Source organism: Lissotriton helveticus, chromosome 4_1 (genome assembly GCF_964261635.1).
Source record: "Lissotriton helveticus chromosome 4_1, aLisHel1.1, whole genome shotgun sequence".
NCBI classification, from domain to species: Eukaryota; Metazoa; Chordata; class Amphibia; order Caudata; family Salamandridae; genus Lissotriton; species Lissotriton helveticus.
The window spans coordinates 1,175,698,122-1,175,722,797 of NC_136063.1; the positions used below are offsets into that span (position 1 = coordinate 1,175,698,122).

General features: G+C 50.1%; 1 protein-coding gene across 9 annotated transcripts in view; it reads left to right on the forward strand.

The window, feature by feature from the left end:
* RELCH (RAB11 binding and LisH domain, coiled-coil and HEAT repeat containing) overlaps positions 1 to 24,676 on the forward strand; it is an 878,561-nt gene that overhangs the window by 220,159 nt on the left and 633,726 nt on the right. The window lies entirely within an intron of this gene.

Sequence of the window (24,676 nt, forward strand, 5' to 3'; positions counted from 1 at the left end):
CTCAGCACCGACCAGACACCTCCGGAGGAAGACGTAGTCTGAGTCCGAATCGTACCCGAAAGTTAAGAGGGGGGCCCATGGGTCGAGTCCCCCTGCCGCTGTTGTTCAACTCAGACACGGCCACAGAGCCTCACCAAGACCCGGGCACGCCACCGAGGTGGGCCCCGAAAGTTTGAATCGACATAGCTTCGGTGCCCCCGGTCCAAATCGAAATCCGAAAACAATATTAGGATCATCCCAGGTTCCTCTTCAGTAATCCTTGTTAGGAATCAGGATATGTTCAGGATATCATGTCGGGAGTGGCGGGGGTCCGGAGAGCGCTGTGCTCACGCGGCCATCACGGATGCCCGCCAAGCTCCTCCTACAATATGTATTCTTAAGTGTGTAGAGTAGAGTAATTTCGGGAGCGTAATCATTTTGTATAGGGCCGCTCTGCCCACTATCGTTAGTGGAAGTCACCCCCACCTCTCAACATCCCCATGACATTCTCTGGTGACCCATCTGTTGTTTTAGTTGAGGTTTACTGTATCAATGGTGGTGATGTACTGACCCAGATATCGAAATCCTTCCTGGGCTACCCAAAAGCGCCCTGGGAGTTCCTGTGTACTTTATCCCAGATGCTGTTATATTCTGCATGCCGGCCGTATTCTACAAAAATGTGTAAAACCCTCAGGAGCGTCTTATCTGGGTTGGAGACGGATAGCAGGATGTAATCAGCATAGAGGGATATGCGCTCATCTCTGAGGGCCTCTCCATCATCAGTAAAGCCAGTCATTCCTGGGTGTGCTCTAATTACGCATGCAAGTAGTTCCAGTATTAGAGCAAACATCAGAGGGGACAGGGGGCAGCCCTGTCTAGTACCTCTCTGCACCCGGAATGACGTTGATGTCACCCCATTCACTCGGACCTTGGCTACTGGATCAGTGTTTAGCAGTTCCACCTGGGCTATAAAAACTGGGCTGAATCCAGAGTTTGTTGCAGGAATGGCCAATGGTCTGTATTGAAGGCCTTTTCGGTGTCAAGGGAAAGGAACATATGCGGAGTGGCTCTGGTCTTTACCGTGTCCAGCCAGTTGGCTAGCCGGCGAAGGTTGAGTCGGGTGCCTTCCAGGAACATTATTGAATTTCATACTGCTTTCTTAGTTACCATTTTCTGCCAGGTGAATTGGGGAGCTTCATGTTATTAGAGTCTGTGATTTGTCACACGAAAAGGTCAGATTTTCATATGAACCAGTCGGTAGTTCCTCCAGCTTCTCGTTTTTTTTTTTTTTTACATTGTTCCTTTATGTTTAAAATTTCCATTCAGTAAATTTAAAGCATGCTATGATTGCCTACAATACTTTAAGATGGGAGGTCAAACAGTCTACATTGCTCAGTCACATACAGTATAAATCCTTCTTCTAGTGAGAAAACTTCCTCCCCTTTTGACTCCGTCTTAATTGTTTATTACTTCAGATGGCTGGAGAAAAAGCTTTACTTTTGCTTAGGCGTCGGTAGGTGGTGCCATCAGCCTTCATTATTACTCTATTCCACCGCAGACATGACATCATGAAGCCACCTATAGGTACTATCCCAACTCATGAATGTCAGTTCCTTTTTTTCTATCACTATATTGTCAATCTGTAGATCCACTCTTGTTTTTTTTTTATATTTCTTTTTATTGAAACTTTTAACAACATGAACAAAAAGAAATAATCAAGGCAGTACAATCAATCGAATGGCGGTGTATCCTGCGGGGAGGAAAGCATAAGGTCATACTACAATCAATGACATTGCAGGATGGGAGGATTGAGGGATACAGCAAGTCCTGAGACAATAAAAGCAACATGATAGCAGGAATGTCGGGTCAAGGGGAGGGAGGATCCGCCACCAAGTGTGTGAAGGGGGTGTACATATATCTCCCCGGTAGGAATTCCATTGACCCCAAATCTTACCCCACTTGCGGGGCCTGCCACGGGCCACATACACCGTCTTCTCCCTGAACATACACCAATCCATATTCTCCTTCCATGCCAGAACTGTGGGTGGCCTCTGGGAGCCCCACAACTGGGCGATATCCCTCTTGGCAATCATATTCCCAAGGGTCACCCACTGAGTCTGTGACAAATCATAGTCATTCGGTTCCCACACATTCAACAAGCATCGTCTAGCTTCAGGCAACAACGCAACACCCGTGACCTCTCCCATTACAGCATGCACTCGATTCCAGAAACTAACAACCGCCGGGCATTCCCAGAGTATGTGAAGAAAGGTGCCCGGAAGGCCACAACCACTCCTGCACAGCCCATCCAAAGCATAACCCATACTGACCAAGCGCGGACCAGTAACATAGATCCTATGAAGAATCTTTAGCTGCACAAACCTAAGGCGGGCCGGAATTGCGACCTCTTTCGGCGAGGATATGGCCGTCTGCCAGTCCTCGTCATCTAACTCCAAACCATCGCCAGTCCAAGCTTCCCTGAGTCGCTGTAAAAGGTCAGTCCTATCGTTTATCAACTTTTTATAAATAAGCGATATCGTACTGTCGGGAACGTGCCCATCCAGCACCCGGTCCTCAAGTGGTGACGCCTCCGGAACAGTAGTACCCGGAGGGAAAACCGCCATCAGCGCGTTTCGGATCTGAGCATATCTAAAAAACTCCCTGTCACTCAGGTCATACTCCAATCTCAACTCGTCGAAGGTTTTAACCCTACCCTTAGTCCACACATCATTCACCCTGCATATACCAATCACGTCCCATCTATCAAAGCCTTTCGTCTGCCATAGGGAGCCCAGCCTCTCGGAAGCATTAAGCGGAGTAGCGCGTGTAAGTCTATTCTTCCATCCCATGGCATCATTAGCACGATGCCACACTTTCACCGCTATCTTGGTAGGGCCAGTGAGCAGCTTCCCTGCAGATTTCATATAAAGCACCCTATTGTAGTCCCCACCAGGCAGCAACCATCTATCCATTTCGAACGCGAGGTTCGACGCGGGATCATAAGTGCCGTGATTAATCGCCCCCAGTTGGGAGGCCCAGTAGTAGCGCTTAATATCCGGGAGAGCAATTCCACCGTCATACCTAGGAAGTGTCAACTTGGCAAGCGCTATGCGAGACCGTCCACCCCATATCAGTTGTCGCTGCAAGCTTTCAATCTCCCGAAAATAGCTGGCCGGGATGGTATCGCAAGTATTCTGTAAGGCATATAAAAATCGGGGCAATGACATCATCTTAAATAGAGCCGCGCGCCCGAGCGGGGACAACGGAAGCCTACGCCATGCCACAACATCGGATCGCAAGCGCTGAAGTGGGGGCAGCAGGTTACGTTCATAGCGAACCACAGGATCCAAGGTGATAAACACCCCCAAATATTTGAAACCCGCGTGCACCACCTGTATTGGGCACCCACGCGGCAAGAGAGGAGGATCCCCCGAGAGAACGTACACGCAGGACTTGCACCAATTGATCACAAGGCCCGAGTTTTTACCGAAGGAAGTCAAGACATCGAATAGCACCACCAGCGACTTCCGAGGCGACATGAGATATAACAGGATGTCGTCAGCGTAAAGTGATATCCGGTCCTCGAAATCAGGGGTCCAGCTTATTCCCTTCATTGACGGCTCCCAGCGCAGCCAAGCCGCTAAAGGTTCCAAAGCAAGAGCAAAAAGAAGCGGAGACAACGGACATCCCTGGCGAGTACCCCTTCCGAGAGAAAATAAGCAAGAAACACGACCGTTAACAACCACCTGAGCCAAGGGGTCTTGATATAATAGTTTCACCAAACTGATGAAAACTGGGCCAAAACCAAACTTGGCAAGGACAGCCCAGAGATATGGCCATTCCAGCGTATCAAACGCCATTGTGGCGTCCAAAGAAGCCAAAATGGCCGATTCACGCAGCGAAGACGCTCTCGCAAGGGCGCCATGTAGACGCCGAAGGTTCAGCGCCGTGTTCCTGTGCGGAATAAACCCGGACTGATCCGGATGAATCAGGTCGCAGACGACAGAGAGCAAACGATTAGCAAGCACTTTTGCGAGGATCTTAGGCTCAGCGTTTAAAAGCGAGATGGGCCCTTTACGACGCACAGCAATCCCGCGGCTTCCCTTCCTTGTGAATCACGACGATGGACGCAAGCCTCTGATCAGATGGAAGGGTACCCGCCTCAAGCGATTCTAAAAACATCGAGCGAAGATGTGGTGCTATTTTGTCTGGGCGCAGCTTATAGAGTTCGATGGGGAGACCATTCGGACCCGTGGCCTTTCCCGATCTCACAGAGCGGATTGCGGTCGCGACCTCCTCAACAGAGAGTGTCGCGTCCATCAGTTCCCTATCCAGATCCGACAAGCAGGGCAAAGCAATGTCACTCAGAAGCAAATGCGAATCCTGTTCCGGTCTGTCCGATACAGGGGAGTATACGGTTTGAAAATACTCAGAAAAACACTCCACAATCTCAACCGGGTCAGTCACTCTCACTCCATCCGCCCTACCAATTAAAGGAACCACACGACTAGCCCTCTCCTTCTTGTCCAACCAAGCTATCAACTTTCCGGCCTTATCACCCACATCATACAAGCGGCCTTGCTGCTCTCTACTCCTCACCTTGGCGGCATCAGTGACCAATGCTCTATAGTCCGTTTGTTTGAGGCGAAGAAGGTGTAACCTGTCCTGGGTAACATCAGATTCCAGCTCTCTTTCTATGTCTGATATCTCAGTTTCAAGTCGGACCACTGCCTCGCATTTACGTTTCTTAGCGTCATGAATTAACGATAAGGCCTGGCGGCGGACGACCGCCTTATAGGTTTCCCATAGCGAGACAGATGATGACACAGACTCCACATTCTCACAAAATAACGGTTGAGTGATTTGATCAGTTCCATACGGATCTTAGGGTCACGGAGATACCAAGGGTTGACCGGGGCTACCGGGCCCTCAGTTCCCGGACCTGTTTCCATTACAAGCCATAAGGGGGAGTGATCTGAAATAACCCATGCCAAATGTCTGATCTCCTTAACAAGAGGGGCCTGTGTTGCGGGCATCAGGATATAGTCAAGTCTGGAAAGACTACCGTGTGCTCCAGAGTGGAAAGTGTATTGTAATTGTCCAGGGTGCAGCAGCCGCCAGCAGTCTATTAGACCCAGAGTGTCAAGGAAGCCACCCAGCCAGGACTGTGACATCCCAAGATCCCTGGGTGGGTAGCGGTCGACATGTCCGGAGACCACAGAGTTAAAATCGCCACCCACCACAAGGATGCCTTCCAGGAGCCCCAGTATCACCCTCCCCAGGTCAGCAAAGGTCGTAGTTTGAAGGCCAGGCGGGACATAAACAGAAAGCAAAGTGACGACCTTTCCCTCCCACCGTCCCGTAATGGCAGCATATCTCCCCCTGTCGTCAAGGATGACCGCATCGATCTCAAGGGGGAGGGAAACTCTAACCAAGATACCCACCCCCCTAGAGCCAGTGGTAAAGCCGGAGTGTGCCAGTAGACGGTAGGCCCTACGGTTCATAGCCTGGCATGTGTTGCCCATCAGATGAGTTTCCTGCAACAGCACAACATCAGGGGAAAGACGTCTCAAGAGTTGTAACACCACGCCCTGTTTTATCCTGTCCCTCAACCTGTTAACATTCCAACACAGCAATTTTAGCCCCCTACCCCCCATCCCAAACGTAGTCGCAGCATCCACCCCACATTAGTCGCAACAGCCAAGTCCAAATGTCCATCAATGTATTGCCTTGAAGGGAACAAAACAAGTACAACTCCCCCCCACCCCCAAACCCACCCAATAAACAGAACCCCCCACCCTGCACCCCTGCGTTAGACTCAAAGGCCCCCCAACTTGCAGTGTGCCTGTCGCCCTAGCAAATAACTAATCTACAAAAAGAAACCCCAGAGCAGGAAGAGACTCATTCCCCCCGCCACCCCTGGAGGGCCACCGCAATTAAAGAAAGTTAAAGGATCCGCAAACCATGCCGAAAGATCTATGTGCAGTCCAGCGAACCAAGTCACATTACTATTCCTGGTCCATCAGTCCACCCTCAGCTCCACCAGAATGTTCAGGGTGTTCCTGCTGCCTGGGCAGCGTGTCGAGCCAGTCACTTGCAGCCTCAGGGCGGTCGAAGAAGAACGTCCGATCCCCATGTTCCACACGCAGTCGGGCTGGAAATAACATCCCGTATTTCATGTCCCTGTCTCTCAATCGTCTCTTCACTCCTTGAAACCCCATTCTTTGCTTCTGTACCAGCTGAGTGAAGTCGGGATAAAAACTCACCGTCGTGTTCTCAAATTTCGTGGGGCCACCCAAACGCGATGCCTGCAGGATAGCATCCCGATCACGGAAATGAAATATCCTGGCGATGATGGGCCGCGGGGCAGCACCCAGCTTAGGTTTACCGCCCGGCACTCTGTGAGCCGCTCCTCTGCAAAGAATTTACTCAGGCCTTTGGGTGCAAGATGGTTGACGATGAGGTCCTCTACAATAAGATCGACATTTGAGTTGTCTGAATTCTCAGGGACACCCACAATACAAACGTTGTTCCGCCTAGAGCGACTTTCAAAAATCTTCCAAGCGACGGGAGAAGGAGTCAGTAGATCGGAGACATCCGCCGTGAGGCTGGAAGTCTTCAAGTCCAGGGATTTGACTTTTTCGTTCGTCTTGGCCAAATCCGCCCTGATCAAGGTGACATCGATCGCCACTGTATCCAGTTTTTGCGCCAGGGTTTCATACTGCGCACCGATGGAGGCCTGCATACTCGCAATGGCGCCCATGATATCGTGCAGAGTCGGGTCCTCGTCTGCCGGAAGGTCATCTCCCTTGTCCGCAGGAGGCTTGCCAGTTCCACTGGGGGACCCCTTGGGATGAGTGTATCGGTCCATGACATCAGATTGTACGGAGCCCCCACGGTGAACAGCCTTGGTCTTCCGCTTGTCAACCTCGGGCTTGCCGGCCATCTTGGATGCTGCGCCACCGAGGGGACCCCGAGATCTGGTGAAAATGGCTACGTCAAAATCACCCACAGACGCTCAACCAAAGGACGGCGTGTTCCAAGTCACACACCGAGCGGTGATATACAGTCCCGGTCCTAGAGTGGGACCGGGAAGTGAAGTGATCCGGGAGCAGCGGGGCCAGATCTGCTGCATAAAGGGGTCTGGGCCAAAAGCGAAACCGAAAGCCAAGTCCAGGGTCGAAAGTGGGACCAAGGAAGCCGCTGTTGTTCATTTACCATCAAGGCAGTTCACCAACTCGAGCCCGGGGCAGGACCGTGGAGCAGGCCAGGAAAGTTCAAATCACCATAAAATCGGTTTTCTTGGACCAATTCAAAATTTTGAAAGCAGCTATCATATCAGCTGGGTTTCATCTGCGATGGTCCATAGTCATATCCAGGATTATAGTCAGGATAAGTGCCGGAGGTGGCGAAGGTCCTGGAGGCCTGTGCTCACGCGGCCATCTCAGTTGCGTGCGAGGCTCCTCCCCCGTTTTTTCACTCTTGCATTTTTGTTCGGTTATGAACACGTACTCGAAAATGTTTATCTATTGTGGAAATGTAAGAGGTATGGCGAAACCGAAGACAACAAGCTTTAAACAATGTTCTGTGTATTATGAGCAGATGTCAGTCATGTACCTGCATTATGTCTATCTATGATGCCTTGGGCAAACATGACTTTGCAACATGTGTTCTCTATTGCAACCCAAAGGCTGTCTGGGAGCAGGATGCCATACTTTACATAGCTTAACGCAAGAAACAAGCCAGTTTCCGCTTTCTGGCACTGCATAATGCTTTGACTTATATGCTCTACTGTTCTACTGTTTGCGTGAGAGGTCACATAGTCAGCATTAACCCTGTCTTCATCTTACTCCTCTGAGCCTATTTCTATACTGAAAAGATATACACCAAGTTCTGTCGTAGGGGATCTCTGTGTATAGTCATAATCTAGTGAATAGTCCCGCCCATGTGCGAGGACCCCGGCAATCAAAAATAATCTCTTAAGTCGTCAGAAAATTGCAGAACTGCAAAGACACTTAAGAGAGAATTTAAAGACAAATAATGCAGCCTATGTCCACAGGCTACACTGTCCAGTACTTCAACTAGAAAATTCCACCACAAATCCACAAACCGCAAAGCCTGTCCAGATTTCCCTTGCTTTAACAGCAAAAACCCTCTGAAATGATAGAGAGGAAGACATGGACAGACAAGCCCCATAGGCTGCCATTATGTGGCTTAAATAGGATATTGTGCCTTTAAGAGAACTTTCCAGAAACTTCTCCCAGTATCCCAGAATGCATAGCAGGTCCCTCTCACTTTCAGTTCTTTTTTCCGGCTACTGCTTACAGGACCCTGGTGCATTGAGCTCTCCCTTTTTCAAGGGTTTATTGGAGTTTTTGTACACTTTTTGGATTTAAAAGTGTTTTCAGTTGCTACTTGGTGTTTCCTTTCACTTCTGTGTGTTTGTTCAGGCTTTTTAGGGATCTAAAATGCGTGCTTTATTCGACAAGTGCCCAGCATGTGGAAGGAAGAAGGCCAAGACTGATCCACACGACGTCTGTATTCTTTGCCTCCCTGAAGAGCATGTCCCTGAAGACTGTGACATCTGCCAGACCTTTTCTACAAGGACCCTGAGGGAAAGGCTGAGGATTAGGCTCCAAGGCCTAGAAGAGAGGCGACTGCAGGTGGGTCTGGGCAGGCTGGGAAGGCTCCCTCTGCCCCTGCTGAGGCCTCTGGGGGGCTCCCCAGAGGCAGGAAGACCAGCAAAAGGTCCCGGTCTCCGTCGACGCCGATTGCATCGACGACGGCGTCGAGAGGGATGATGACGGTGTGTTCCCCTTCTCCCCGGGGCTCCGGGTCGAGACAGCGTGGAAGATCGACGTCGAGAGGCCTGGGTAGGCCGCCGTCGAGGTCACCGCCGACGGCGTCTTCGTCGTCGACGTCGGAGTCGAGGCATCGCCGTCGACGAAGGAGGCACCGGCGCTCGCCGTCGAAGCGACACCGCCGGTCGCCGTCGACAGGATCCTCGACGTCGAGGACTGTGAGGAAATGGTCGACGAGAAGGAAGAGTCGACGCTCGCCGTCGAGGTCTGACCGTTCGTCGTCAAGAGGGCGACGGTCGTCGTCGAGGAAGAAACACTCGACGTCGAGGAGACGGCGTTCGACGCCGGAGTCGAGGGGTCGCCGTTCCACGCCTGAAAAACGACGCTCGACGTCGAGCAGGAAGAGGTCAGCGTCCCGAGGATCTCCGCCTCCCCTAAGCGGCACAGAAGGGATTCTGGCGCGAAAAGTCACGCTGGATCTGGGGAAGGACGTCGGAGGCGTCGTTCACGCTCTGGAGGGTCTTGGTCACAGGCTCCTCCCCCGAAGAAGTCACCGGGCTCGGTGTACTCGGTGGTATATACACCGTCAAGGCCTACGACGACTCCACCCCTACCGACGGAGGCTCCTCCTGTTAATCCGCCGCTACCTCCACTTCCTCCGCTACCCCCTGCGGGGCAACCTCCGCCGCCGGTCCCACCTCATGGGCCCGCGCCTTTGCCGGAGAAGCCTCCTGTCAGGCCACCGAGGTCGGTGTCGCTGCCTCTGCTTCCGACACCTCCTAAAGGGACACCTACTCTGAAGCCCCAGGATAGACCACGGAAGACGCCTCCACGGAAACCGGTGGAGCGCCCACGTACTGGGAGGTCGCGCACCCGTTCCAGGAGAAGGGAGCGTTCGGGCAACAGGTCTTCCACCCGATCTAGACGGCGCCACAGGAGGCACAGGTCTCGTTCCCAAACCAGGTCGTCAGGGACCAGGGACTATTCCCCGACCTTGTCGGATTCGCCAGACACGAGGGTTTCACCGATTGATGATCTGGTGTCCTTCCAGGACGTACTGTTACGTTGTGCGGCGAAATTGGGCATTACTTTGACGGTGCCCACTCCCAAGACATCAGTCATCTTCGAGACGCTACACCAGAAGCATTTGTCTCGGCCGTTACTGCCACTGGTGCCGGGGCTGGAAGAACCGGCCATGGATCTTTTTCTCACCCCTGCGGTGACTAAGGCGGCCCCCTCGAGACTGCAGAAGAATTACCGGGCTCCGGACTCGGACCCGGCCTTTCTGAGGGTGGAGCCACCTCCAGATTCAGTGATTGTGACGGCGGCGCGCAAGCAGCATGCCACCACGCCTTCCTCCACAGTTCCACCAGATAAGGAATCTAGGTGGTTGGATTCGTCTGGGAGAAGAGTTTGTGGGACCTCGGCGACCTCAATGAAGGCTGCTAGTGCCACTGCCTTGTTGGGTCGGTATGACAGAGCCCTCTGGGAATCCCTTCAACAGTTTGTGGAACTCCTACCGCGGGACAAGCGGGAAGACTTCCAAGAGGTGCTGAACGAAGGGATGTTGGTGGCAAATCAAGTCATCAGCGCTGCAGCCGACTCTTCTCTGCTGGCGGTGCATGGTTTCTGCCACAGAATTAACCAGCGAAGACATGCATGGCTCCGCCTTACGTCTCTGAAACCGGACGCTCAACAACGGGTTGCCAATCTTCCATTCTCTGGCGAAACCCTGTTCGGAAAGCACGCTGATGATGAAATGGCCCGCATGAAGGCGGAGGCCGAAACGCTCACAGCGGTGGGTTTGGAGAAGCCCAAGGAGACCAAGAAGTCGTACAGGCCGTTCCAACATTGGTTCGGTGGTCAGGGCAAAGGGCGTGGCCAGTCTTCTGGACAACAGCAGCAGCAACAACAGCAGCAGTTCAGAAGGCCGTTCCAGAAGCGCCAGAGAGGCAGAGGCGGCCATCAGTCGACTCCAGCGACTAAAGGCCATGCCGGGTCTAGGCCCTGAGCGCTTACTTCCCCTGCGACTGTTACCCGCTCCGGTGGGGGGAAGCATTCAATCTTTTCTGGCAGAGTGGAGAAAAATTACTCAGGACAAGTGGGTGCTGAATATTGTTTGCAATGGATACAGTCTTCGGTTCATCAGCCCGCCCCCATCAATTCCTCCGGTCAGCTCGCAGTATCAGCTGCGCGAGCTCCAGGCGGAAGCCGATATCCTGTTAAGGAAAAGGGCGATAGAAGACATACCTCTGTCTCAGAGAGGAAGAGGTCTGTACTCAAGGTTCTTCCTGGTTCACAAAAAGGACAAGAACGAGTTCAGGCCCATTCTGGATTTGCGGCAAGCAAACAAGTGGATTCGCAGGGAAAAGTTTCGCATGCTGTCGTTGCATCAGATTTATCCTCCGCTGCAACGGGGAGACTGGCTGTGTGCCATAGACCTCCAGGATGCTTACTTCCATGTGCCCATTGCACGCAAACACAGGAAGTTCCTGCGGTTCCAAGTCGGCGCCAATCACTATCGATACACAGTACTGCCATTCGGGCTGAAGTCTGCGCCGAGAACATTCTCAAAGTGCATGGCGGTGGTAGCGGCACACCTAAGGAAGAACAAGGTGTTTGTCTACCCGTACCTGGACGACTGGTTGATCAAGGCCTCCTCCTTCACGGAAGCGCAAGCACACTTCCGGAAGACGTGCGTTCTACTGAACAAGCTGGGGTTGCATATCAACATGTCCAAGTCGGTACCGACTCCAGTCCAGTGCATTCAGTACTTGGGAGCCTCCATCGATACGCTGTCAGCAAGCGTGTCTCCTTCAGAGGAGCGACGATTATCACTGCTTCGGAAGGCTCAGGCTCTTATGACCACTCCATCCACAACAGTGAGGACGGTGTCTTCTCTACTGGGATCGATTGCCTCGTGTATCTTCCTAACGCCCCATGCACGGCTGCACATGAGACCGTTGCAAGAGTGCTTGGAGGATCAGTGGGATCAGAGGAGAGGATCTTGGGACGACAAGATACGTCTATCTCTGCATGCTCTGCAGTCTCTGAGGTGGTGGTGTTCAGCGGAGAATCTCCTCAGAGGGGTTCCCTTCCACAAGGACATTCCCACTCAGACTATCGTGACGGATGCTTCTCTCCAGGGATGGGGATCGCACTCCGGAGACCTGCAGATTCAAGGGACGTGGTCCCCGACGGAGTCCACGTACCACATCAATTTCCTGGAACTCAGAGCTGTTCACTTGGCACTGAAGGCCTTTCACCCGTCCTTCCAGACCGACTCTCTACTTGTTCAAACGGACAATACAACCACTATGTATTACCTCAACAAGCAGGGGGGCTCGAGATCACGCACCCTGTCGCAGGAGGCGCAGGCGATCTGGCACTGGCTTCTGGCTCGAGGACTGACGATAACGGCTACCCATCTGCCAGGTGTGCAGAATGTTCAGGCAGACTCACTGAGCAGTCTGATTCAGGAAAACCACGAATGGGTCATAAACGACGAAGTACTAGGAGAAGTCTTCGCAAGGTGGGGGACTCCAGACGTAGATCTGTTCGCCAACGCCGAAAAAAGCAAATGCCGAGACTTCGCCTCCAGGTACTACCAGCCGGGGGCGCTGGGGAATGCGTTATGGATCAACTGGTCGAACAGCTTTCTGTACGCTTTTCCACCCATTCCCCTGATTCCGACGGTTCTCATCAAGCTGTCCCAGTCCAGGGCGCGGATGATACTGATTGCCCCGGAATGGCCCAGACAGTGGTGGTTCATGGACCGGCTTCATCGGTCTCTCCTTCCTCCGTGCAGGCCGGACCTTCTCACGAAGTTCGGGGGGCTGATGTTGCACCCCAACCTCTCGTCTTTGAGTTTGGCGGCATGGCTCCTGAGATAGTGCAATATGGCCATCTTAATCTCCCAGAGGATTGTATGGACATACTGAAGGAGTCTAAGCGACCTTCCACTAGGACTTCTTATGCTTACAAGTGGAAGAGGTTTTGTATCTGGTGCAAGTCCAAGAACTATGACCCTACGACATGTAAGGAAGCTGTCATTCTTCCGTACCTTCTGCATCTGGCGCAGTCTGCCCTTAATGTCCATTCCATTAAGGTCCATCTGGCTGCATTGACTGCCTACAGGAAATGCCCTTCACAGACTTCCTTCTTCCAGATCCCTGTGATCAAAGACTTTTTGGAGGGCTTGAAGAAAGTGTTTCCTCCTGTCAGGCTTCCTTCGCCTTCATGGGAACTGAATGTGGTGCTGTCCAGGTTGATGAAGGAGCCTTTTGAACCTATTCATAAGGCTTTGTTGCAGCACCTGTCCTGGAAGGCGGCGTTCCTCGTGGCCATTACATCGGCCCGCAGGGTGAGTGAAATTCAGGCGTTGTGTTGCCAAGAACCTTGTATTTCATGCTGCTAAGGTTGTTATGCGTACTCGCCCTAAGTCTCTTCCCAAGGTTATTTCTGATTTTCATGTCAACCAGACTATAACTTTGCCTACGTTTTTTCAGAATCCTTCGTCTCCAGCGGAACGGTCTTTACATTCCCTGGATGTGCGGAGGGTGTTGAAGTTTTATCTGGATAAAACCAAAGATATTCGTAGGTCGGACCAATTGTTTATCAATTATGGCTCAGTCAGGACCGGTCTTGCGACCTCTAAGCAGTCCATCTCGAGGTGGATTGTGTCCTGCATACAATTGTGTTACCAAAAAGCTAATAAGACCTTAGGGGGTAAACCGAAGGCTCATTCCACCAGGGGCAAAGCTGCCACGACTGCTTTGCTCCGTAATGTTCCGATTGCAGAAATCTGCAAGGCGGCCACTTGGAAGTCGGTTCATACCTTTGCTAAGCATTACTGCCTGGACACTGATGCCAGAGCAGACGCTCAGGTGGGCCAGGCTTCGCTGCGAAATCTGTTCGCACAATAGTGGTGTTATTTCTCGTTTCTCCACCGCCGCTTTGGTGTGGGGATGGGCTTGCCATTCTATTCACTAGATTATGACTATACACAAAGATCCCCTACTACAGAAGGAGTAGTTTCTGTCCTGTAACTCCAGTTCTGTAGTAGGGGTATCTCCGTTATAGTCATAAGCGCCCTCCCGCCTCCCCGGTGGAGAGAGATGTTCATGTAAGGAATGTTGCAGGTCTGGCGTGTTCCGCCTTCAAAAAGAACTGAAAGTGAGAGGGACCTGCTATGCATTCTGGGATACTGGCAGAAGTTTCTGGAAAGTTCTCTTAAAGGCACAGTATCCTATTTAAGCCACATAATGGCAGCCTATGGGGCTTGTCTGTCCATGTCTTCCTCTCTATAATTTCAGAGGGTTTTTGCTGTTAAAGCAAGGGAAATCTGGACAGGCTTTGCTGTTTGTGGATTTGTGGTGGAATTTTCTAGTTGAAGTACTGGACAGTGTAGCCTGTGTACATAGGCTGCATTATTTGTCTTTAAATTCTCTCTTAAGTGTCTTTGCAGTTCTGCAATTTTCTGACGACTTAAGAGATTATTTTTGATTGCCGGGGTCTTCGCACATGGGCGGGACTATTCACTAGATTATGACTATAACAGAGATACCCCTACTACAGAACTGGAGTTACAGGACAGAAACTACTCCTTCATGAGGCTGTCTTTGGATCCACAACATACATAGATGAAGAACACAAAGAATTGTAAGAATCAAGTTCAGGGTGAGGCACAAGCAGATCTCAAATTAACCTGTGCTCAACTCCCTGGTAGCTTTGCATAGATCCCCACAAATCATATCGTCCTTTTATGTGGTTTCCACCACTGTCTGGCAAGCTTCTGCCCAGGCCCTTAGCACCTTTTGCAACTACATCTTCTTGGTGGTGCTCTCAACAGGAAGTCCCCCCTCCTTGCAGACCTCTTTGAGCTGGGCTACAGTGTATGCTCCCATGTTGGCCAGCTCGAATTCCATCCTTGGAGTTGAAGTTTCAGACACAACAGTCAGAGGAAGAAATTGGAAAGAGCAAAAATAAGCCAATTAAGGAGAATTTAACCTTGAATTGGTCTTAGATATGGGGTGGTAGTGTGCACTAAATCACTGTATGACTCTGCACCTACACTTTTAATCCTCACCGCAGAACACAAATGGTAGAAAATGGGTAACTGGGTGACCTGATTGTGTGCGCTGGTCAAGCAGCAACCACAATCCTCCTAGTCGGGGTAAGGCACAAGCAAACCCTAAATTAACCCGTGTTCAACCCCCGGTATCTTGACACAGAACAGTCAAGCTTAACTTAGAGACAATGTGTAAAGTATTTGTGCAACACTTCAAGATGTAAAACTGTGAAAACAACACACAAAAAGATCCCACACCAGGTTACAAAAATAACGTAAAATTTAATAAGTAAAACAAGACTAACACAACAAAAATCCAATCAATAGAACTGGAGTTATGATCTTTTGAAAGGATAAACTGTAAAATAGCGCCTAAAAGCATAATGCGCTTACCGGAGATATCTGGTCACGCTGGACCCCGCGATACAAAAGGGGATGATGGACGGAGCGTTTTGAGCAAATCAAACACTCACCCCCAGTCAACTGATCTGGGTTTAATCCATCACCATTCCTTAGCCCACTCAGCCACCCCATTTCAGACCCCGTCAGTCAAACGTTCAGGTCAACCGCGATGGAGTGTGGGTCAGTCCCAGGTTAGTCCCCCTGAAGTTTTACTTTCTTACATTTTGTGGCAAAAGTCCCAGTAGCGTTGGAGGGTCCCAAGGAGGTCGTTGCAGGCACAATCGGTGTGGTGTGAAGAGCAGGCTGTGCATTGCAGGTGGGCGGGCTGGAGCTCAACATTTGAAGTCCCCATGGGGCTGACAATGCTGCTATGCGAAGAGACGGGATTGCGCTGATTTACAATCAAAGCGGTGCAGTTCTGGTGCAAGCGAGCTTGTTTGCAATTGCAAAGAGCCCAAAAGCTTGAATTTGAGAGCTCAAGAGCCACACCAAGGGTCCGGGACTTTAGTAGCACATCTTGAGGGTCAGGAACTTGATGAAGACTGGTCCAGGAGCCTCACGACCCTGCACTGTCACTTCAGCCAGCTTGAGGGCAGAGTATTCCATGTACTTCAAAGCCATGGTCTACAAGCATCTCCTAACTATGAGAACCAGGGCACCAGCGTATAAAAGAAGGACCTCAGACACCACCAATAAAGTACACTCCTGAACCAGTGGATGCGCTTTCAGGATGAAGGACTGTTGGGCTGCTACAAGGAACTGCCGCCCTGCTGTGGGGACCAGTTGCCTGCAGCCCACTTGCCTGGGGAAGAAGAATTGAACCTGCAACTCAATCTTAAACCCAGGACCCCAGAGTGACTCAAATGGCTAGTCTGCTGACCTCCTGATCCCAGCTTTAGGGATATAACAGGCTCCCCAACAGCTCCTGGACCAGTCTTCAGCAAGTTCCTGACCCTCAAGAGGTGCTACTAAAATCCTGGACCCTTGATGTGGCTCTTTAGCTCTTAAATTCAAGCTTTTGGGCTCTTTGCAATTGCAAACAAGCTCGCTCGCACCAGAACTGCATCGCTTTGATTGTAAATCAGTGCAATCCCGTCTCTTTGCATAGCAGCATTGTCAGCCCCTTGGGGACAGCAAATGTGGAGCTCTAGCACGCCAGCTGCGATGCACAGCCTGCCCTTCACACCACACCGACGTCATTCCCTGTTGTCGGAATGGGAGTCTCAGTAACAAAAATAACATAGCACTAGGTACAAAAGAGAAAGAAAAAGGCCTAGGCCTCATTCCCTTTTGTAGCATATCAGCCTCTTTTTGTAAAAGAGACCAAACTAAGCATCAGCCAATCAGAAGAGCCTCACCCCATAGAACCCTCCTGAAGGACCCTCAGAGACTCAGATTTTCTACCGCACGTTGTGCTTAGGGAGTCTCCTTTGAGCTCTGCTCATTTCTCCTCTATTTGAGGATTTTTTTCAACTTTTTTCTTCAGGATTGTTGAGTATTTCTTGTGAGATGTCCGAGAAGGACAGGAAAGCCCTTTTCAAGTCATGTTCCATCTGTGGCAAGAAAAGGCTGTATGTGGAAGACAGGCATAAAGACTGTATATATTGCCTGTATCCAGATCATAAGGCTGCGGACTGCAAGATCTGCCGCACCTTCTCTTTAAAGACCCTCCGGGACCGTGAGGGTCGCCTCCTCACTTGGCTCTAGAAACTGAAGTCCAGGCAAGAAACTGTGTCAAGCGACAGTGAGGACTCTTTTTCTGTAACATCATCTGGAAGGTCAGTCAAAAGGGGTAGGGCTTCCCCTTCACCTTCTGTGGAGCGTCCAGTAAAGGCCTAAAAAAAGATCCCCCGTGAGTCTGAGAACCAAAGTCCTGTTAAATCTCCTCACCACGGTGTAAAGGAGAGGGAAGGACCATCTACGCCTTCAGCAGTGGTGGAGGCTGCTTCAACTTTTAAGAAACCATCTTCTCTGTCATCTGAGAAGTCAGAGAAAAGCTCCAAGTCGTCGACGACGCAGCAGAAGACTCCGTCGATGAAGGCTTCTAAATCTAAGGTGACGAAAGTTATACCGTCGACGGGCTTGTCAACGGTACAGTCGGCGTCGACGGGACCGTCGACGACGGTGACAGCGACATCGACGAGGATGTCGACGGGGGTATCGACGACGAAGATTTCGCCGACGATTGTGACGACGACGGTGTCGTCGACGAGTGCCTCGACAACGACGCCCATGACGACGACGGCGGCGGGAGCGTCGACTGTCTCGTCTACAGCAGTGTCGACGACGCCCATCTCGTCGACAGTCCACCCGTCGACGGTGACATTTCCGTTGTCAACCTCGACGACAAGTTTACCTCTACCTACTCCATCGACTTCGGTACCGTCGACTATGCAGTTGTCGACTGAGAAAATTACTATTTCCTTGAAAAGGATAATTCCGGACATGACGTCTCCAAGGAGGGTTACCCCCTTGCCTCCCGCTTTGTTACTAGAAGAGGATTCTGATGAGGATGATCAGGACTCTTTTGGGTATGCTCACAGTCCCTCTCAACTGTTGGTTAAATGTCAGGAAACGGATTCTGAGGGCGAGTTTCTGCATGAATGTTCTTACCAACACTCTTATCAACATCAGGAGACTGCAGGCCAGGAGATGGTGTCTGTTCCTTCCTCACTCTTGGTGGATCTCCATAGCATGCTGCAGGATTATAAAACCAGGCTCTCTCAGGCTACAACTCAGGTTGCCTCTGTCCCGGCAGTTCACACTATACCTGCCCCCACGACTCCGATGATGGTTTCTCCGGAGTTGCTAACCCAGGTGTTCTCTCAGCCACAAACACCTGCTCCAAATATACCTCCAGTGCTACCGGACGTTCAGGATGATTCCTCGGACGAGGATCAGAATGTTGATAACAGGCCCAATCAGGGCTTAGAATGGGATGAGTATGTGATCCCGGATCCAGCGTCACCTAGTTAGGACCCAGTGGGTTCTCCCCCAGCAGATGTCGTGGTTTTCATAAATTGATGGAGAGAGCATCTAGTAGATTCAAGCTGCCTATGCCTTCCATACATACGGAGTGTTTCCTCTATGACTTTAACGAGCCCTATAGGAAGGTGACCAGATCTCAACCCATTGTAGACCATGTGTGGGAAGAGGGTCTAAAGGCGATGAAAAACCCGGCTGCGGTTATTCCGGTCTTACCACGCCTGGAAAAGAAATATAAGGCACCTGCAGATGGTCCGGCGTCCTTGACTCGGCAGCCAAAACCGGACTATCGCAGGTGGCACAGAGGAAGTCCTGCAACCCTTCGGCACCCCTTACAACTCCTCCTGATAAGAAAGGGCAGGCGACTTGATAACGCAGGGAAAAGGTTCTCTTCAATGGCTAGTCTCCTGGTGCGAGCTGCAAATGCTTTGGCGATACTGGGTAGGTATGATCGTCAATTATGGTGTGACCTATCACCTTATTTGGAACAACTTCCCCAGGAGTCAAGAGGAGAAGCCAAGAAGATACTGCAAGTAGGGGAAGCGACATCGGCTGAGGTGATAATTGTGCCATGGACATTGCCACTACGGCTTTTCGTTCATTGGTTGGTGCAGCGGTTCTTCGTCGCCAATGATGGCTCAGAGCGACGTGGTTCATGCCGGAGGTCCAGAAAAAGATCTTGGACTTCCCTTTTGATGGTGAGGCATTATTCGGAAAACACATTGATGATGCCCTTCAAGAGATAAAGAAGGATACAGAGACGGGTAGGTCTCTTGGTACACTTCAGTACCGGAAAGCTCCTTTTGGGGGTACCAGAGGAAGGAGTACTACGTCATACAGAGGCTCGTACCAGCAACAAAGATACTCTTCATACCGATCAACGTCACAATCGTACCGACAACCCTTTCACCAAAAGCAAGGTCAAATCTCGTCTTTCTCTAGGTCGAATGCAAGAGGGAAGCAGAACCGCCAGGGACGTGATGCCTCCAAAAGGCAATAGCGGCGTTCTGGCTCTGCCAGCTGTACCCACCTCCACAACAACATCTTTAGGAGGCAGGGTATCGCAATACCTCCACAACTGGACACGGATAACATCAGACCGTTGGGTGCTCAACATCATTCGAAAGGGTCATACTTTGGAGTTTACACAGATTCCACCTTCCAAACCCCCTGTTGCCATTCCTTCAAAACATCTGCGTCTCTTGCAGCTCGAAGTTCATCAGATGCTCTTCAAGGGAGTGGTGGAGCTAGTACCCTTATCTCAAAGAGGGAAAGGATTCTATTCCAGGTTCTTCCTGGTAAAGAAGACGCTGGAGAAATGACGCCCTGTTTTAGATCTCGGGGAGCTAAACACCTATCTAATTTCCGAATCCTTTTGGATGGTTTCACTCAGGATAGCTTACGTCTCATCAATCCAGGGGATTCATGGCCACTCTCCATCTCGAAGATGCGTATTTTCACATATCCATTCACCCAGCGGACAGGAGGTTTCTTATATTTACAGTAGCCAAGAGACACTTTCAATTCAGGGTTTTACCCTTCGACTTCGCTCTGCCCCAAGGATCTTTACCAAGGTGCTGGCACCAGTGGCAGCTTTTAGACGAAAACATACTTTTCAGGTCTTCCCATACCTGGTCGACTGGTTGCTGAAGGCCCCGTCCAGGGAGGCTGCGGGAGAAGCAGTCAACGCATGTACAAACCTATTCCAGAATTTGGGTCTTTCTCTCAACAGAGAGAAGTCATCTCTAATCCCGTCCAGGACGGCAAGTTTCCTGTGAGCCATCTTGGACACAACTCTCAACAAGGCATTTCCATCCCTAGAAAGGCAGGAAAAACTGCAATCCATGGTGCTGTTATTGAGAAAAAGAAAGTGTCTTTCAGTATGCTGTTAGAAATCCCTTCTGGGAGTGATCTCTTTATGCATTCCTCTAATACCTCACTGCAGATTGCAGATGCGATCTCTTCAGGAACAGCTAGACAAACAATGGAGGCAAGTTCACAGCTCATTCAGCGACACAGTGATGATTACTGTGGCAATGAAAAGAGCAGCTTTGTGGTGGACGAAGCAAGAAAACCTTTCCCGAGGTCTATCCTTCGTAAGGAATCCGGCTCCTCAGGTGGTAACGACGGATGCTTCGCTGGGGTGCGGTGCTTCAGGATCTTCATGTCAGCAGGCATTGGTTGCCCCAGCACCGTCCTTTTCACATCAACCTCCTGGAAATCAGGGCAATCAGGCTGGTATTACAGGTGTTTCTCCCACGACTGCAGGGATCGGTGGTTCTCGTCCACACGGACAACACCACGGCCATGCACTACATAAAATATGAAGGGGGTACCAGATCTCTTCCGTTATCTCAAGAGGCCCAGAAGATTTGAGAGTGGGCTATTCTTCACGGAATATCGCTACAGGCAGAACATCTACCAGGATTTCTAAACGAAAAGGCGGACAGACTCAGCAGGCTGTCGTCAGTCAGCCACGAATGGGAACTGAGCCAGACGATACTGGACGACATTTTTCATCGGTGGGGCAAACCCTCAATACATCTATTTGCCACCCCGATCAACAAGAAATGCCAGTTTTACGCAAGCAGGCTTCACCATTGAGGATTATTAGGGAATGCGCTTTCGATAGCTTGGTCAAGAGCATTTGTGTACGCCTTTCCCCCCATTCCGGTGATGCCGAGGCTGCTCAGGAAGGTCAAAGCGGAATCGTACAAGATGATCTTAATAGCTCATGCTTGGCCGAGGCAGTTATGGTTCACGGAGCTACAGCTTCTGTCTCTGGTTCCTCCACTTCCTTTACGGGCGCTTCCGGATGTTCTCACGATGTCCCACGGGCAGATTTGGCATCCGGATCCAGGTTCTCTACACATGACTGCATGGCTCCTGAGCAGCGAGAATTCATAAACCTTCCCATCTCGAATAAAGTAAGAGAAGTTCTGACTCAAGCTAGAGCCCCTTCCACTAACAAGACTTACCGTTTGAAATTGAAAAGATTTTGCATTTGGTGCCGGAAGTAAAGGGTTGACCCTTTCTCTTCTCAGCCTCATCAACTGCTACCTTATCTCTTGACATTGGCTAAGGCAGGATTTGCTCATTCTTCCATAAAAGGTCACTTGGCAGCAATCTCTCGCTACATACGCACTGCATCTGGACCTTCTCTCTGGTCGTACAGGATTATTAAACAGTTTTTCAAGGGCTTATTCCGAGTCTTTCCCCCGGTGAGGCCTCCGCCTCCCACATGGCATTTGAATTTGGTTCTCGCACAGCTCATGAAAAATCCCTTCGAACTGATTCATCGGGCGGACTTGAAATTTCTTTCTTGGAAATTGGCTCTTCTTCTTGCCCTCACATCGGCAAGACGCATTGGGGAATTGCAGGCTCTCACAATACAGGAACCTTTTCTCCAGTTCAAAAGAAATACTGTGATTTTAAGAACTAATCCGAGGTTCATACCAAAGATGCCTTCAGACTTTCACCTCAATGAACCTGTAATTCTCAAGTCTTTCTTTCCTCTCCCTTGTAGTTTGATATAGCATGGCGAGATCACCACTCCTGCCATGCCATAGCAAACAGTGTGCTCCACTTTGAACAAGCTGCTCAAATCGGAGGACACTTTGCTTATACACACAGGGAGCTGCATGTCCGCAGCTTCCAGTGTGCAAAAGCAGTGCCTGCGGGGAGCCCCCGTGATCCACAGCAAAGTGGCCTGGGGCATGGGTCACCGGGGCCGAAAATGGCCCAGGAGTGGAGTTGGTTTGCCCCCCCTTAAAGAACAAAAAAAGAAAATAAGAAAAGGCTGGCCCCGGGCGATGTGGTCCCGGGGGTCGAAATCAACCTGGGGAGAAAGGCTGTGTGGCCCCTCTCCCCTTATTAAAAAAATATATATAACGGCCTAGTCTTGGGAAGGGGAGGGGGCGGGGGGAAATACCCGGGCCGAAATCTGCCTTGAGAGGCTCGGCCCCCTCCCGTTGAATTGTTAAAAAAATAAAAATAAAGACTGGGCCCTGGGGGATGAGGTTTCCGGGGCCCAATATGGTACTGGGAAGGGATACCACGAGGCCCCCCTAAAAAAATAATTTAAAAAAACCCGGGAACACTCAGGATGCCCCACCCCCTTTCTCCACTACTCTGCACATGCACCTCCCTGGGACGCTCCTTGTCGGTGGATGAAGTTCCCTTCGCTGCTGAGGGACCTTAGGGGCCAAGAAAACCTCCTGTTACCTTCAGTAAGCCCCACACAGTGGGATTGCTGAGAGTTGGTCGGAGGCCACACCCCCTTGCCCCACCACTCTGCAAACGTGCCTGTGAGCGCACTGCTGGTGGGGGGATGAGGTCCTCCTGCATCCTGAAGGCCTCAGGACCACACTTGACTTCTTCTCCCAACAAGTAGTGCTCCAGGAGGCACTTTTGTTGTGTGGAGAAAGGGGGCATGGCCTCTAACTTCTCAGCAATCTACCCGTGTAGGTCTTACTGTAGGGAACAGAAGGGCTAGTTGGTCCTTAAGGGCCCTCAAAAGCCAAGAGGACTTCATCCACTTACTAGTAGTGTGCTAGGAGGTGCGGTTGCAGAGTGGTGGAGAATGGGGGTGTGACCTCCTATCCGGTCTCACCAGTCCTGCTGTGTGGGACTTACTAGAGGTAATTGGAGGGGTAGTTGGCTCTAAGGACAAACTTGGGAGCCAACTACCCCTCCTGTTATCTCCAATAAGTCCCACATGGAGGGATTACTAAGTGGTTGCTAAGTGGATTGCTTCGGAGGCACTGACTTGCACACACTCACTCATACAGCCACTCTCACAATGACTCCCTCACACAGTCACTCATATACTCCAACACTCACCTGTACTTCATTTCACATATGCCGTTACTCACCCATTTTCCACTGACATCCATTCACTCACCGACAGCCATACACAAAATCAGTCACCCATACAACCCTTCACAGCTGCACTCATTAACCCATACAGCCACTGACTCGCCCACTCATTCACTCACTCTTCCGTGCAGGCAGTCACACACCCCCTTGCCCACTCACACAAGCACTCATACACCCAGTCAGGTACTCGGACAACCAATCAGTCACCCATACAGCCACTAAAAACCAACAGACAGACTGATACAGACATCACACAACTAGTCACTCACCCATACATTCACTGAGACACATAGTCACTCACTTATAAAGTCAGTCACACACCCACTGAATGATCCATACAGACACTCCAATATATATACCAAGGTGTATTTATGAATCAGTGGGTGTTTAACACTCATAAACTTTTTTAAAACACTCCCAGTCATTGGATGATATCATCAGTGATGCTAACAGTAATGTCACTGACCATGTCAGTGATGTCATGCAGTGCATGGCAGAGGCACAAGTTAAAGTTACCTCAGCTAACTATAACTGCTGGATTTCTCTGGTTTGTACGAGTGGAACCTGAGCCTAACTATAACGTCACTGTAACCGTTGTTTTAGTCAGTGAATTTCTAAGGTTTTTTTAAATGCTAATTCCTAACTATAACGTCACTGTAATCTTTTTCTCTTTGTGTAAATGTGTGTGTGTGTATATATGTGTGTGTGTGTGTGTGTGTGTGTGTGTGTGTGTGTATATATAGATAGATATATATATATATATATATATATATATATATATATATATTTATTTATTTATTAAATATGCTTGGCCTGCTCTGTAATACTCACTATTTTGTTATTTCACTCTTTGTTCTTAAATGACCGACCTTCGCCCCAATGTGTATTATTAATTTTTCCTAATGTTTGTTTCACCTTCCACCTACATCTGGGGGACTGTCTTCCAATCCATCACTTTGGTAACATAGATTGATGTAGCGTGGCTTACAAGACCTAAGTGCTAAATGTTACAAGTTTGATTGCAATTTCTTTTTGGGCGCACACAATTTTAGAACGTTTGAATCCGTAAATTGTAAAATCAAAATTATTTAGGGCCTGCTGCTTTAAAACACTTTATATGATAGGCGCGTTTATCCTTGTACTTGCAAAGAATGAAGGCTGAATGTACCTGTCGGTTTTCAGACTTTGGATATAGTCACTCCATGGGCAAAATGACAAAAGGCGTAAATGGGTTAGTGTGTACTAGAGGACGGGCCTGCTAACATTTTAAAATGGCCATTCGTCTCCTCTTAGAGTTTTCTGGAGACTTTATGTGGTCTATGCTTTTACTTTGCTTATTGAAGGCCATTCTTGAAAATACCCATACAAAAAAGACATTATTATCCTGCTGTCATGTATATGCTCATTTCCAATGTTACAGTATGCTTTCTCTGTTAGCGAACACTGATTTGGTTTGTTACAGTCCGATGCCGATAAATTTAGACTAACGTTTACCAGCTATGTTTTGCTGACTAAAAATAAAACTTGGTGATACTTTGCAACCAAGTGCGATGTATGCTCA